At 36.5% G+C, this 17,167-nt stretch overlaps 1 long non-coding RNA gene across 1 annotated transcript; it reads left to right on the top strand.

Annotated features, from left to right (window-relative positions):
* The first annotated feature begins 2,606 nt into the window (after window positions 1-2,606).
* LOC113338602 lies at window positions 2,607-4,030 on the top strand. The gene is made up of 3 exons (XR_003354798.1): window positions 2,607-2,756; window positions 2,849-2,895; window positions 3,606-4,030. It is a non-coding gene; the product is annotated as an uncharacterized LOC113338602 (long non-coding RNA).
* Window positions 4,031-17,167: the final 13,137 nt, after the last annotated feature.

Below are 17,167 nucleotides of genomic sequence, written 5' to 3'. Positions count from 1 at the left end.
TGTAGCTTAGCGCGTTAATGGCCATGCACTTATATCCTGGATTCATGAGTCTTCTTTAGAGAACGGTCTTCTTCTCTCAGGACGATCACCGTTAACTCTGCGTAGGGGCAAACAATTTTGAAAATATCTAACATTCTCCCCCTATTTTCAAAATTGAAAAAACACAAAAAAAAAATAAAAACTTTTAAATCAGAGTGGCTGCATCACACAAGTGACTGCCTACGTACCCGAGTGGGATCAAGCGAACGTAGTTCAAGCTATATTGAGACTAAGCATCATCGTTGAAATCAACACATAAATGATAAGTATCTTTTGGATTTGAACCTTCACTTAGTGTAAGAAATTCAAAGCCTTATCGAGGTTCTATGGTGAAACTAGTCTTGAACCAAGTACCACTTGTGATAAAACCGGAATCTCCACACATATTGATTTCATAAAATCATATGTTCCGAAGCTTAGCGCGTTAATGGCCATGCACTTATATCCTGGATTCATGAGTCTTATTTAGAGAACGGTCTTCTTCTCTCAGGCCGATCACCGTAAACTCTGCGTAGCGGCATTTTTTTTTGAAAATATCTAACATTCTCCCCATATTTTTCAAAATTGAAAAAACACAAAAAACAAAGTAAAAACTTTTAAATCAGAGTGGCTGCATCACACAAGTGACTGCCTACGTACCCGAGTGGGATCAAGCCAATGTAGTTCAAGCTATATTGAGACTAAGCATCATCGTTGAAATAACCACATAAATGATAGGTATCTTTTGGATTTGAACCGTCACTTAGTGTAAGAAATTCAAAGCTTTATCGAGGTTCTATGATGAAACTAGTCTTGAACCAAGTACCCCTTGTGATAAAACCGGAATCTCAACACATATTGATTTCATAAAATCATGTGTTCTGTATCTTAGCGCGTTAATGGCCATCACTAGTCCAGAAAGGGCTATAAATAACGTTTTTAAATGACGGATTAGTTAGTGAATACAGATTCACAAACAAATTCCGTCATATAACATAGAAATAGTTGGGTCCACCACTTAACGTGAAAAAACCGTCATTCTCAAGTGTTATAATTTACTAGGTGTGTGATTTAAAAATGAACCATTAAATTATGGAATAAATCTGTCAAATATTTATAGATTTTATACGCCCATCACTAGTTTTCTACTGTGTGCCCAAAAGGGGCTAGCCACATGTCCAGGAAGTTATGAAAATGGTTATCCATGGGTCTACCACATAGTGCTATATTGGTCCCACTAGTAATTGGGCCGGTATAATTAGGCCTAGGCTTAATTTACCCCCACAATCCAATGGGAGGTACGAGTATGTTTCCATCTAGTTCTTGTTCTTATCGAGCTAAACGGACAAATCTGCACTCTCTTTCCCTGTTACCCATCTCGTTCTTCTTCTCTTTGGACAAAAAAGTTTTTCTCCCCTAATTATTTATCACCAATGGAGCTTAATCACCACCCTCATATCAATATCAAAACCTTATATCAATAGAAATCAAAAGCAAACCCTTTTCTGTAACCCTGAATCTAGTTTTTTTGATGCCTGAAATCCTAGGGTTTGAGTAATCGAAAGATGAAAATATGACTTAAGTCAACTCAATGTCAACTATGATTTAGTTTTTACTTGAGATTATTGTTATTTGATTAGATTATATTGATTGGTATTGTTTAAATCGATCTCAAGATATAGATTCATCACCAACGACATCAGTAGCATTCCTTGCAGATCTTTGGTATAATTTCCTTTCATATTAAGTTGATTTGATTTTTGTTAGCTATATTATTATTGGTATCGGTTAGGACTTCTGAGTTTCCAGTTTTTTATTTTTTATTTTGTGAGAAAATGTTGATTTAGGTTATGTCAATGATTCTGGTGTTGATGCTGGGTTTTTGATATCATGATCAAAGTTAGTAAGAGCTCTTACTGCACATGAAGGGTATGCTAAAATCGAATTAAATCCATCTCTTGTGTCCAGGACATCTATGAGAATTATAATCTTTTTAAAAAAACAAGAGATGTGATCTGCATTTCTCGGAAATGGTGGAAAATTTCATTTCTAAGGTAAAGAAGCTTGAAAGTGATTTATATAGGTATAACTTGTGGTATCAACTGTAATAGTGTTGCAAAATGCTAGATGGATTTTTTAAAATCTTTTCTGGATCTTTTTCTATTTCAGGTGGTGTATATTGTGTTTTGCAGGGATAAAAGGGCGCCGATTTTGCACTCGAGTTTGGCTCTTCTCAAGTTCATTCAATCTTTTAGCTGTAATATAACTTATACAATTATATTACCAGGTTTAGTTAATTTTTTGTGTGTTAAACCTGTGAGAGGTGACCGTAACAAACTGCTATGCACGTCCCAATATCTTTTGTGGTAGTTGTAGGTTGAACTTCGAACTGTAGATAGGTTGGTGAAGGGTAGTACAACGTGCTCTGAAGGTTATAATTCATTTCAATTGAAGTCAAGGTAAGCTCTCATTTTCATTCTCGTTTGCTAGAACTTTTTTATCATACATTTTGTTGTTAACGTTTTTGATCGGGAGTTTTACATGTGCCGATTGGTTAATTTTTGGCTAGGCACATCTTTTCTGAGAAGTTAATGGAGTTGTTGGCAGGGACAATTATAAAGTGAAAGATGACAGACCTTCGAGAATAAAAGTATAATGTTCATCATATACAGATGATCTTGTATCTTCAACTTACACAAGTGCAGCAAGCAGCTGCCTGCTCACAAATATTCTTCCAGGTCCTGCAGCCTCATTTTCTATCATTTTAGATTGGTTCCTACTTGTACATTTCTACATCCAGATGGTGATTCTGTAATTTGTTTTCTTACAGGTTCAAAAGAGTCTGTCTTTAACAACAAATATTGGAGTAGTATAAAGGTTTGTTTCTTCATTAGTTTTTGATGCATCTTAGTTTTAGTACATCACTTCTCTTCTTTCTCTATCTTTTTCCATTTCTTATAATATAACAATTATAGTTGGCTAATTAAAGATAGTCTGCGCTCCATTTGTTGCCACAAGCAGCAAGGAAAGAATTTGCAAGTAATATATACCTTTACCCTGTAATGCAGAGACCTCAACCCTTTCCTCTAGCTCTATTATCTAGAATCTCATACGCGTGTATTATTGTTTGATATATGCTTACTTAATGCACAATCTCCTGAGCTATCGTTTTTAATTTTCACCACTTCTTGTAGAGGCTTAAATATGTCGGTTGTTTATGCTGCACCATATCTATTTATTGCAAACATCTCCCCTGATAATTATAGTGAATGAATGCAGAATTTATTAATTAGATTCGTTAGGCTCCTTGAACTCTTCACAAGTTTTAGGGGTTTGGAATCGCCAGTCATTTATTAATGAATGAAAAACTTGTTGTATTTTGTCTCTTGAATTTGAATTTTACCTGAAATTGTGTTCTTTTTTAGATATTAAATCACCTTCTTGTTGTGGTTCCTGATACCACCCCTGCTTCAATATTACTCATGGGGGGTCACAATTAGTCTTGTCTCCTTACTTTGGGATTAGTTGATTTTCGAATTGGTTCACATCAGGAAGTATTTATACTAACTTGGTATCTTGTTATACAGGAGAGTGGGTTCCCCGCAAATTCCTGTTACTATTGGTTTTTGAGGAACTTCAGGAAAAGAGCACTTGCAAATGCATATGTTGATAGCGCAAAGCCTCCAACCGCTCACGATTTTGACTGCCAAACTGATGAAATTATGGATGCAAGTGCGATGTTACGCAATAGAGATGGCGTACTTGGATATGTTTCAGTAGGTTAGGTGGCCAAAAACTTGTGTAAATCTTATAGAAGAGCTACCAAATTAGAGTGGTGAAGCTAGGTAACAGTTTAGTAAATCGCATTCAGTTAAAAAATATCAGTTTCAATATTTGGATGTAATTTCAAATTGCTTATGTTGTTTGATGAATATACATTTAATCTGCAATCTGTATTCAGGCATTGATGTAATTTTCAGTAATTAATATAAAGTTAAACTCATTTTGAAAATGCAATTGTATATTCAGTGTCAAAAGACTCAAAACATAGTAAGTTCTCAAATTTAGCTGAATCAAAATATGCTTATGATTCACCAAATCTGAATACCAAAATCTGAATCAGTTTTCTAGGAAATCACAGATCCCAACCGTTATTATATTTAACAAACAAAAAACGTGATTCTAAATCACAGACTTCATTGGTCACCAGAAATGATAAATTTTGGTCGTCATACTTAATGACATTTTCTGTTTGTTATTTAGAAAAAGTCACACCAAATAAATAACGGTTCGAATAACAGATGAAATCTGTGATAAATCACGTTTTATAACAGACTCCTTCCGTCATTTATAAGCCATTCTGGACTAGTGCATGCGCTTATATCCTGGATTCATGAGTCTTCTTTAGAGAACGGTCTTTTTCTCTCAGGTCGATCACTGTAAACTCTGTGTAGCGGCAAACAATTTTGAAAATATCTAACATTCTCCCCCTATTTTCAAAATTGAAAAAAAAAAACAAAGTAAAAACTTTTAAATCAGAGTGGCTGCATCACACAAGTGACTGCCTACGTACCCGAGTGGGAACAAGCCAACATAGTTCAAGCTATATTGAGACTAAGCATCATCGTTGAAATAGCCACATAAATGATAGGTATCTTTTGGATTTGAACCTTCGCTTAGTGTAAGAAATTCAAAGCTTTATCGAGGATCTATGATGAAACTAGTCTTGAACCAAGTACCCCTTGTGATAAAACCGGAATCTCCACACATATTGATTTCATAAAATCATGTGTTCTGGATCTTAGCACGTTAATGGCCATGCGCTTATATCCTGGATTCATGAGTCTTCTTTAGAGAACGGTCTTCTTCTCTCAGGTCGATCACTGTAAACTCTGCGTAGCGGCAAACAATTTTGAAAATATCTAACATTCTCCCCCTATTTTCAAAATTGAAAAAACAAAAAAAAGAAAGTAAAAACTTTTAAATTAGAGTGGCTGCATTACACAAGTGACTTCCTACGTACCCGAGTGGGATCAAGCGAACGTAGTTCAAGCTATATTGAGACTAAGCATCATCGTTGAAATTAACACATAAATGATATGTATCTTTTGGATTCGAACCTTCACTTAGTGTAAGAAATAAAAAGCCTTATCGAGGTTCTATGGTGAAACTAGTCTTGAACCAAGTACCCCTTGTGATAAAACCGGAATCTCCACACATATTGATTTCACAAAATCATGTGTTCTGTATCTTAGCGCGTTAATGGCCATGCGCTTATATCCTGGATTCATGAGTCTTCTTTAGAGAACGGTCTTCTTCTCTCAGGTCGATCACCGTAAACTCTGCGTAGCGACAAACAATTTTGAAAATATCTAAGATTCTCCCCCTATTTTCAAAATTGAAAAAACACAAAAAACAAAATAAAAACTTTTAAATCAGAGTGGCTGCATCACACAAGTGACTGCCTATGTACCCGAGTGGGATCAAGCGAACATAGTTCAAGCGATATTGATACTAAGCATAATCGTTGAAATCAACACATAAATGAAAGGTATCTTTTGGAGTTGAACCTTCACTTAGTGTAAGAAATTCAAAGCCTTATCGAGGTTCTATGTTGAAACTAGTCTTGAACCAAGTACCCCTTGTGATAAAACCGTAATCTCCACACATATTGATTTCATAAAATCATGTGTTCTGTATCTTAGCGCGTTAATGGCCATGCGCTTATATCCTGGATTCATGAGTCTTATTTAGAGAACGGTCTTCTTCTTTCAGGTCGATCACCGTAAACTCTGCGTAGCGGAAAACAATTTTGAAAATATCTAAGATTCTCCCCCTATTTTCAAAATTGAAAAAACACAAAAAAACAAAGTAAAAAACTTTTAAATCAGAGTGGCTGCATCAAAAAAGTGACTGCCTACGTACCCGAGTGGGATTAAGCCAACGTAGTTCAAGCTATATTGAGACTAAGCATCATTGTTGAAATCAACACATAAATGATAGGTATCTTTTGGATTTGAACCTTCACTTAGTGTAAGAAATTCAAAGCCTTATCGAGGTTCTATGTTGAAAATAGTCTTGAACCAAGTACCCCTTGTGATAAAACCGAAATCTCCACACATATTGATTTCATAAAATCATGTGTTCTGTATCTTAGCGCGTTAATGGCCATGCGCTTATATCCTGGATTCATGAGTCTTATTTAGAGAACGGTCTTCTTCTTTCAGGTCGATCACCGTAAACTCTGCGTAGCGGAAAACAATTTTGAAAATATCTAACATTCTCCCCCTATTTTCAAAATTGAAAAAACACAAAAACCAAAGTAAAAACTTTTAAATCAGAGTGGCTGCATCACAAAAGTGACTGCCTACGTACCCGAGTGGGATCAAGCCAACGTAGTTCAAGCTATATTGAGACTAAGCATCATTGTTGAAATTAACACATAAATGATAGGTATCTTTTGGATTTGAACCTTCACTTAGTGTAAGAAATTCAAAGCCTTATCGAGGTTCTATGGTGAAACTAGTCTTGAACCAAGTAACCCTTGTGATAAAACCGGAATCTCCACACATATGAATTTCATAAAATCATGTGTTCTGTATCTTAGTGCGTTAATGGCCATGCGCTTATATCCTGGATTCATGAGTCTTCTTTGGAAAACGATCTTCTTCTCTCTGGTCGATCACCGTAAACTCTGCGCAGCGGCAAACAATTTTGAAAATATCTAACATTCTCCCCCTATTTTCGAAATTGAAAAAACACAAAAAACAAAGTAAAAACTTTAAATCAGAGTGGCTGCATCACACAAGTGACTGCCTACATACCCGAGTGGGATCAAGGGAACGTAGTTCAAGCGATATTCAGACTAAGCATCATCGTTGAAATCAACACATAAATGATAGGTATCTTTTGGATTCAAACCTTCACTTAGTGTAAGAAATTAAAATCCTTATCGAGGTTCTATGGTGAAACTAGTCTTGAACCAAGTACCCCTTGTGATAGAACCGGAATCTCCACACATATTGATTTCATAAAATCATGTGTTTTGTATCTTAGCGCGTTAATGGCCATGCGCTTATATCCTGGATTCATGAGTCTTCTTTAGAGAACGGTCTTCTTCTCTCAGGTCAATCACTGTAAACTCTGTGTAGCGGCAAACAATTTTGAAAATATCTAACATTCTCCCCCTATTTTCAAAATTGAAAAAACAAAAAAAACAAAGTAAAAACTTTTAAATCAGAGTGGCTGCATCACACAAGTGACTGCCTACGTACCCGAGTGGGAACAAGCCAACATAGTTCAAGCTATATTCAGACTAAGCATCATCGTTGAAATAACCACATAAATGATAGGTATCTTTTGGATTTGAACCTTCACTTAGTGTAAGAAATTCAAAGCTTTATCGAGGATCTATGATGAAACTACTCTTGAACCAAGTACCCCTTGTGATAAAACCGGAATCTCCACACATATTGATGTCATAAAATCATGTGTTCTGTATCTTAGCGCGTTAATGGCCATGCACTTATATCCTGGATTCATGAGTCTTTTTTAGAGAACGGTCTTCTTCTCTCAGGTCGATCACCGTAAACTCTGCGTAGCGGCAAACAATTTTGAAAATATATAACATTCTCCCCCTATTTTCAAAATTGAAAAAACACAAAAAATCAAAGTAAAAACTTTTAAATCAGAGTGGCTGCATCACACAAGTGACTGCCTACATACCCGAGTGGGATCAAACGAACGTAGTTCAAGCGATATTGAGACTAAGCATCATCGTTTAAATCAACACATAAATGATAGGCATCTTTTGGATTTGAACCTTCACTTAGTGTAAGAAATTCAAAGCCTTATCGAGGTTCTATGGTGAAACTAGTCTTGAACCAAGTACCCCTTGTGATAAAACCGGAATCTCCACACATATTGATTTCATAAAATCATGTGTTTTGTATCTTAGCGCGTTAATGGCCATGCACTTATATCCTGGATTCATGAGTCTTCTTTAGATAACGATTTTCTTCTCTCAGGTCGATCACCGTAAACTCTGCGTAGCGGCAAACAATTTTGAAAATATGTAACATTCTCCCCCTATTTTCAAAATTGAAAAAACACATAAAACAAAGTAAAAACTTTTAAATCAGAGTGGCTGCATCACACAAGTGACTGCCTACGTACCCGAGTGGGATCAAGCGAACGTAGTTCAAGCTATATTGAGACTAAGCATCATCGTTGAAATCAACACATAAATGATAGGTATCTTTTGGATTTGAACCTTCACTTAGTGTAAGAAATTCAAATCCTTATCGAGGTTCTATGGTGAAACTAGTCTTGAACCAAGTACCCCTTGTGATAAAACCGGAATCTCCACACATATTGATTTCATAAAATCTTGTGTTCTGTATCTTAGCGCGTTAATGGCCATGCGCTTATATCCTGGATTCATGAGTCTTCTTTAGAGAACGGTTTTCTTCTCTCAGGTCGATCACTATAAACTCTGCGTAGCGGCAAACAATTTTGAAAATATCTAACATTCTCCACCTATTTTCAAAATTGAAAAAACACAAAAAAACAAAGTAAAAACTTTTAAGTCAGAGTGGCTGCATCACACAAGTGACTTCCTACGTACCCGAGTGGGATCAAGCGAACGTAGTTCAAGCTATATTGAGACTAAGCATCATCATTGAAATCAACACATAAATGATAGGTATCTTTTGGATTTGAACCTTCACTTAGTGTAACAAATTCAAAGCCTTATCGAGGTTCTATGGTGAAACTAGTCTTGAACCAAGTACCACCTGTGATAAAACCGGAATCTCCACACATATTGATTTCATAAAATCATATGTTCCATAGCTTAGCGCGTTAATGGCCATGCACTTATATCCTGGATTCATGAGAGTCTTCTTTAGAGAACGGTCTTCTTCTCTCAGGCCGATCACCGTAAACTCTGCGTAGCGGAAATTTTTTTTGAAAATATCTAACATTCTGCCCCTATTTTCAAAATTGAAAAAACACAAAAAACAAAGTAAAAACTTTTAAATCAGAGTGGCTGCATCACACAAGTGACTGCCTACGTACCCGAGTGGGATCAAGCCAATGTAGTTCAAGCTATATTGAGACTAAGCATCATCGTTGAAATAACCACATAAATGATAGGTATCTTTTGGATTTGAACCTTCACTTAGTGTAAGAAATTCAAAGCTTTATCGAGGTTCTATGATGAAACTAGTCTTGAACCAAGTACCCCTTGTGATAAAACCGGAATCTCCACACATATTGATTTCATAAAATCATGTGTTCTGTATCTTAGCGCGTTAATGGCCATGCGCTTATATCCTGGATTCATGAGTCTTATTTAGAGAACGGTCTTCTTCTTTCAGGTCGATCACCGTAAACTCTGCGTAGCGGAAAATAATTTTGAAAATATCTAACATTCTCCCCCTATTTTCAAAATTGAATAAACACAAAAAACAAAGTAAAAACTTTTAAATCAGAGTGGCTGCATCACACAAGTGACTGCCTACGTACCCGAGTGGGATCAAGCCAACGTAGTTCAAGCTATATTGAGACTAAGCATCATTGTTGAAATCAACACATAAATGATAGGTATCTTTTGGATTTCAACCTTCACTTAATGTAAGAAATTCAAAGCCTTATCGAGGTTCTATGGTGAAACTAGTCTTGAACCAAGTACCCCCTGTGATAAAACCGGAATCTCCACACATATTGATTTCATAAAATCACGTGTTCTGTATCTTAGTGCGTTAATGGCCATGCGCTTATATCCTGGATTCATGAGTCTTCTTTGGAAAACGATCTTCTTCTCTCCGGTCGATCACCGTAAACTCTGCGCAGCGGCAAACAATTTTGAAAATATCTAACATTCTCCCCCTATTTTCGAAATTGAAAAAACACAAAAAACAAAGTAAAAACTTTAAATCAGAGTGGCTGCATCACACAAGTGACTGCGTACATACCCGAGTGGGATCAAGCGAACGTAGTTCAAGCGATATTGAGACTAAGCATCATTGTTGAAATCAACACATAAATGATAGGTATCTTTTGGATTTAAACCTTCACTTAGTTTAAGAAATTCAAAGCCTTATCGAGGTTCTATGGTGAAACTAGTCTTGAACCAAGTACCCCTTGTGATAAAACCGGAATCTCCACACATATTGATTTCATAAAATCACGTGTTTTGTATCTTAGCGCGTTAATGGCCATGCGCTTATATCCTGGATTCATGAGTCTTCTTTAGAGAACGGTCTTCTTCTCTCAGGTCGATCACTGTAAACTCTGTGTAGCGGCAAACAATTTTGAAAATATCTAACATTCTCCCCCTATTTTCAAAATTGAAAAAACAAAAAAAACAAAGTAAAAACTTTTAAATCAGAGTGGCTGCATCACACAAGTGACTGCCTACGTACCCGAGTGGGAACAAGCCAACATAGTTCAAGCTATATTGAGACTAAGAATCATCGTTGAAATAACCACATAAATGATAGGTATCTTTTGGATTTGAACCTTGACTTAGTGTAAGAAATTCAAAGCTTTATCGAGGATCTATGATGAAACTAGTCTTGAACCAAGTACCCCTTGTGATAAAACCGGAATCTCCACACATATTGATTTCATAAAATAATGTGTTCTGTATCTTAGCGTGTTAATGGCCATGCGCTTATATCCTGGATTCACGAGTCTTCTTTGGAAAACGATCTTCTTCTCTCAGGTCGATCACCGTAAACTCTGCGCAGCGGCAAACAATTTTGAAAATATCTAACATTCTCCCCCTATTTTCGAAATTGGAAAAACACAAAAAACAAAGTAAAAACTTTAAATCAGAGTGGCTGCATCACACAAGTGACTGCCTACATACCCGAGTGGGATCAAGTGAACGTAGTTCAAGCGATATTGAGAATAAGCATCATTGTTGAAATCAACACATAAATGATAGGTATCTTTTGGATTCAAACCTTCACTTAGTGTAAGAAATTCAAAGCCTTATCGAGGTTCTATGGTGAAACTAGTCTTGAACCAAGTACCCCTTGTGATAAAACCGGAATCTCCACGCATATTGATTTCATAAAATCATGTGTTCTGTATCTTAGCGCGTTAATGGCCATGCACTTATATCCTGGATTCATGAGTCTTCTTTAGAGAACGGTCTTCTTCTCTCAGGTCGATCACTGTAAACTCTGTGTAGCGGCAAACAATTTTGAAAATATCTAACATTCTCCCCCTATTTTCAAAATTGAAAAAACAAAAAAAACAAAGTAAAAACTTTTAAATCAGAGTGGCTGCATCACACAAGTGACTGCCTACGTACCCGAGTGGGAACAAGCCAACATAGTTCAAGCTATATTGAGACTAAGCATCATCGTTGAAATAACCACATAAATGATAGGTATCTTTTGGATTTGAACCTTCACTTAGTGTAAGAAATTCAAAGCTTTATCGAGGATCTATGATGAAATACTCTTGAACCAAGTACCCCTTGTGATAAAACCGAATCTCCACACATATTGATTTCATAAATCAGTGTTCTGTATCTTAGCGCGTTAACGGCCATGCGCTTATATCCTGGATTCATGAGTCTTCTTTAGAGAACGGTCTTCTTCTCTCAGGTCGATCACTGTAAACTCTGCGTAGTGGCAAACAATTTTGAAAATATCTAACATTCTCCCCCTATTTTCAAAATTGAAAAAACAAAAAAAAGAAAGTAAAAACTTTTAAATTAGAGTGGCTGCATTACACAAGTGACTTCCTACGTACCCGAGTGGGATCAAGCGAACGTAGTTCAAGCTATATTGAGACTAAGCATCATCGTTGAAATCAACACATAAATGAAAGGTATCTTTTGGATTTGAACCTTCACTTAGTGTAAGAAATTCAAAGCCTTATCGAGGTTCTATGGTGAAAATAGTCTTGAAACAAGTACCCCTTGTCATAAAACCAGAATCTCCACACATATTGATTTCATAAAATCATGTGTTCTGTATCTTAGCGCGTTAATGGCCATGCACTTATATCCTGGATTCATGAGTCTTCTTTAGAGAACGGTCTTCTTCTCTCAGGTCGATCACTGTAAACTCTGTGTAGCGGCAAACAATTTTGAAAATATCTAACATTCTCCCCCTATTTTCAAAATTGAAAAAACAAAAAAAACAAAGTAAAAACTTTTAAATCAGAGTGGCTGCATCACACAAGTGACTGCCTACGTACCCGAGTGGGAACAAGCCAACATAGTTCAAGCTATATTGAGACTAAGCATCATCGTTGAAATAACCACATAAATGATAGGTATCTTTTGGATTTGAACCTTCACTTAGTGTAAGAAATTCAAAGCTTTCGAGGATCTATGATGAAACTAGTCTTGAACCAAGTACCCCTTGTGATAAAACCGAATCTCCACACATATGATTTCATAAAATCATGTGTTCTGTATCTTAGCGCGTTAAGGCCATGCGCTTATATCCTGGATTCATGAGTCTTCTTTAGAGAACGGTCTTCTTCTCTCAGGTCGATCACTGTAAACTCTGCGTAGTGGCAAACAATTTTGAAAATATCTAACATTCTCCCCCTATTTTCAAAATTGAAAAAACAAAAAAAAAGAAAGTAAAAACTTTTAAATTAGAGTGGCTGCATTACACAAGTGACTTCCTACGTACCCGAGTGGGATCAAGCGAACGTAGTTCAAGCTATATTGAGACTAAGCATCATCGTTGAAATCAACACATAAATGAAGGTATCTTTTGGATTTGAACCTTCACTTAGTGTAAGAAATTCAAAGCCTTATCGAGGTTCTATGGTGAAAATAGTCTTGAAACAAGTACCCCTTGTCATAAAACCAGAATCTCCACACATATTGATTTCATAAAATCATGTGTTCTGTATATTAGCGCGTTAATTTCCATGCGCTTATATCCTGGATTCATGAGTCTTCTTTAGAAACGGTCTTCTTCTCTCAGGTCGATCACCGTAAACTCTGCATAGCGGCAAACAATTTTGAAAATATCTAACATTCTCCCCCTATTTTCAAATTGAAAAAACACAAAAAACAAAGTAAAAACTTTTAAATCGAGTGGCTTCATCACACAAGTGACTGCCTACATACCCGAGTGGGATCAAGCGAACGTAGTTCAATCGATATTGATACTAAGCATCATCGTTGAAAACAACACATAAATGATAGGTATCTTTTGATTCGAACCTTCACTTAGTGTAAGAAATTCAAAGCCTTATCGAGGTTCTATGGTGAAACTAGACTCTTGAACCAAGTACCCCTTGTGATAAAACCGGAATCTCCACACATATTGATTTCATAAAATCATGTGTTCTGTATCTTAGCGCGTTAATGGCCATGCGCTTATATCGGATTCATGAGTCTTCTTGGAAAACGATCTTCTTCTCTCAGGTCGATCACCGTAAACTCTGCACGGCAAACAATTTTGAAAATATCTAACATTCTCCCCCTATTTTCAAATTGAAAAAACACAAAAAACAAAGTAAAAACTTTTAAATCGAGTGGCTTCATCACACAAGTGACTGCCTACATACCCGAGTGGGATCAAGCGAACGTAGTTCAATCGATATTGATACTAAGCATCATCGTTGAAACAACACATAAATGATAGGTATCTTTTAGATTCGAACCTTCACTTAGTGTAAGAAATTCAAAGCCTTATCGAGGTTCTATGGTGAAACTAGTCTTGAACCAAGTACCCCTTGTGATAAAACCGGAATCTCCACGCATATTGATTTCATAAAATCATGTGTTCTGTATCTTAACGCGTTAATGATCATTCGCTTATATCCTGGATTCATGAGTCTTCTTTCGAACAGTCTTCTTCTCTCAGGTCGATCACCATAAACTCTGCATAGCACAATTTTTTTGAAAATATCTAACATTCTCCCCCTATTTATAATTGAAAAAACACAAAAACAAAGTAAAAACTTTTAAATCAGAGTGGCTGCATCACACAAGTGACTGCCTACGTACCCGAGTGGGATCAAGCCAACGTAGTTCAAGCTATTTGAGACTAAGCATCATCGTTGAAATCAACACATAAATGACAGGTATCTTTCGGAGTTGAACCTTCACTTAGTGTAAGAAATTCAAAGCCTTATCGAGGTTCTATGGTGAAACTAGTCTTGACCAAGTACCCCTTGTGATAAAACCGGAATCTCCACACACATTGGTTTCATAAAATCATATGTTCTGTAGCTTAGCGCGTTAATGGCCATGCGCTTATATCCTGGATTCATGAGTCTTCTTTAGAGAACGGTCTTCTTCTCAGGTCGATCACCGTAAACTCTGCGTAGCGGCAAACAATTTTGAAAATATCTAACATTCTCCCCCTTTTTCAAAATTGAAAAACACAAAAAACAAAGTAAAAAATTTTAAATCAGAGTGGCTGCATCACACAAGTGACTGCCTACATACCCGAGTGGGATCAAGCGAACGTAGTTCAAGCGATATTGAGACTAAGCATCATTGTTGAAATCAACACATAAATGATAGGTATCTTTTGGATTCAAACATTCACTTAGTGTAAGAAATTCAAAGCCTTATCGAGGTTCTATGGTGAAACTAGTCTTGAACCAAGTACCCCTTGTGATAAAACTGGAATATCCACACATATTGATTTCATAAAATCATGTTTTTTGTATCTTAGCGCGTTAATGGCCATGCGCTTATATCCTGGATTCATGAGTCTTCTTTAGAGAACGGTCTTTTCTCTCAGGTCGATCACCGTAAACTCTGCGTAGCGACAAAACAATTCTGAAAATATCTAATATTCTCCCCCTATTTTCAAAATTGAAAAAACACAAAAAACAAAGTAAAACCTTTTAAATCAGAGTGGCTGCATCACACAAGTGACTGCCTACGTACCCGAGTGGGATCAAGCGAACGTAGTTCAAGCATATTGAGACTAAGCATCATCGTTGAAATCAACACATAAATGATAGGTATCTTTTGGAGTTGAACCTTCACTTAGTGTAAGAAATTCAAAGCCTTATCGAGGTTGTTGTGAAACTAGTCTTGAACAAGTACCCCTTGTGATAAAACCGAAATCTCCACACATATTGATTTCATAAAATCATGTGTTCTGTATCTTAGCGCGTTAATGGCCATGCGCTTATATCCTGGATTCATGAGTCTTCTTTAAGAATGGTCTTCTCTCTCAGGTCGATCACCGTAAACTCTGCGTAGCGGAATTTTTTTGAAAATATCTAACATTCTCCCCCTATTTTCAAAATTGAAAAAACACAAAAAACAAAGTAAAAACTTTTAAACAGAGTGGCTGCATCTCACAAGTGACTGCCTGCGTACCCGAGTGGGATCAAGCAAACGTAGTTTTTAAGCTATATTGAGACTAAGCATCATTGTTGAAATCAACACATAAATGATAAGTATCTTTTGGATTTGAACCTTCACTCAGTGAAAGAAATTCAAAGCCTTATCGAGGTTCTATGGTGAAACTACTCTTGAACCAAGTACCCCTTGTGATAAAACCGGAATCTCCACACATATTGATTTCATAAAATCATGTGTTATGTATCTTAGCGCGTTAATGGCCATGCGCTTATATTGGGATTCATGAGTCTCTTTAGAGAACGGTCTTCTTCTCTCAAGTCGATCACCGTAAACTCTGCGTAGCGACAAACAATTTTGAAAATATCTAACATCTCCCCCTATTTTCGAAATTGGAAAAACACAAAAAACAAAGTAAAAACTTTAAATCAGAGTGGCTGCATCACACAAGTGACTGCCTACATACCCGAGTGGGATCAAGCGAACGTAGTTCAAGCGATATTGAGAATAAGCATCATTTTGAAATCAACACATAAATGATAGGTATCTTTTGGATTCAACCTTCACTTAGTGTAAGAAATTCAAAGCCTTATCGAGGTTCTATGGTGAAACTAGTCTTGAACCAAGTACCCCTTGTGATAAAACCGGAATCTCCACGCATATTGATTTCATAAAATCATGTGTTTGTATCTTAGCGCGTTAATGGCCATGCACTTATATCCTGGATTCATGAGTCTTCTTCAGAGAACGGTCTTCTTCTCTCAGGTCGATCACTGTAAACTCTGTGTAGCGGCAAACAATTTTGAAAATATCTAACATTCTCCCCCTATTTTCAAAATTGAAAAAACAAAAAAAACAAGTAAAAACTTTTAAATCAGAGTGGCTGCATCACACAAGTGACTGCCTACGTACCCGAGTGGGAACAAGCCAACATAGTTCAAGCTATATTGAGACTAAGCATCATCGTTGAAATAACCACATAAATGATAGGTATCTTTTGGATTTGAACCTTCACTTAGTGTAAGAAATTCAAAGCTTTATCGAGGATCTATGATGAAACTAGTCTTGAACCAAGTACCCCTTGTGATAAAACCCGAATCTCCACACATATTGATTTCATAAAATCATGTGTTCTGTATCTTAGCGCGTTAACGGCCATGCGCTTATATCCTGGATTCATGAGTCTTCTTTAGAGAACGGTCTTCTTCTCTCAGGTCGATCACTGTAAACTCTGCGTAGTGGCAAACAATTTTGAAAATATCTAACATTCTCCCCCTATTTTCAAAATTGAAAAAACAAAAAAAAGAAAGTAAAAACTTTTAAATTAGAGTGGCTGCATTACACAAGTGACTTCCTACGTACCCGAGTGGGATCAAGCGAACGTAGTTCAAGCTATATTGAGACTAAGCATCATCGTTGAAATCAACACATAAATGAAAGGTATCTTTTGGATTTGAACCTTCACTTAGTGTAAGAAATTCAAAGCCTTATCGAGGTTCTATGGTGAAAATAGTCTTGAAACAAGTACCCCTTGTCATAAAACCAGAATCTCCACACATATTGATTTCATAAAATCATGTGTTCTGTATATTAGCGCGTTAATTTCCATGCGCTTATATCCTGGATTCATGAGTCTTCTTTAGAAAACGGTCTTCTTCTCTCAGGTCGATCACCGTAAACTCTGCATAGCGGCAAACAATTTTGAAAATATCTAACATTCTCCCCCTATTTTCAATATTGAAAAAACACAAAAAACAAAGTAAAAACTTTTAAATCGGAGTGGCTTCATCACACAAGTGACTGCCTACATACCCGAGTGGGATCAAGCGAACG

This window comes from Papaver somniferum, chromosome 1, assembly GCF_003573695.1.
Source record: "Papaver somniferum cultivar HN1 chromosome 1, ASM357369v1, whole genome shotgun sequence".
Lineage (NCBI taxonomy): Eukaryota > Viridiplantae > Streptophyta > Magnoliopsida > Ranunculales > Papaveraceae > Papaver > Papaver somniferum.
The sequence above is the reverse complement of the archived record's forward strand: the minus strand, read 5'-3'. Positions and strand labels throughout refer to the sequence as shown.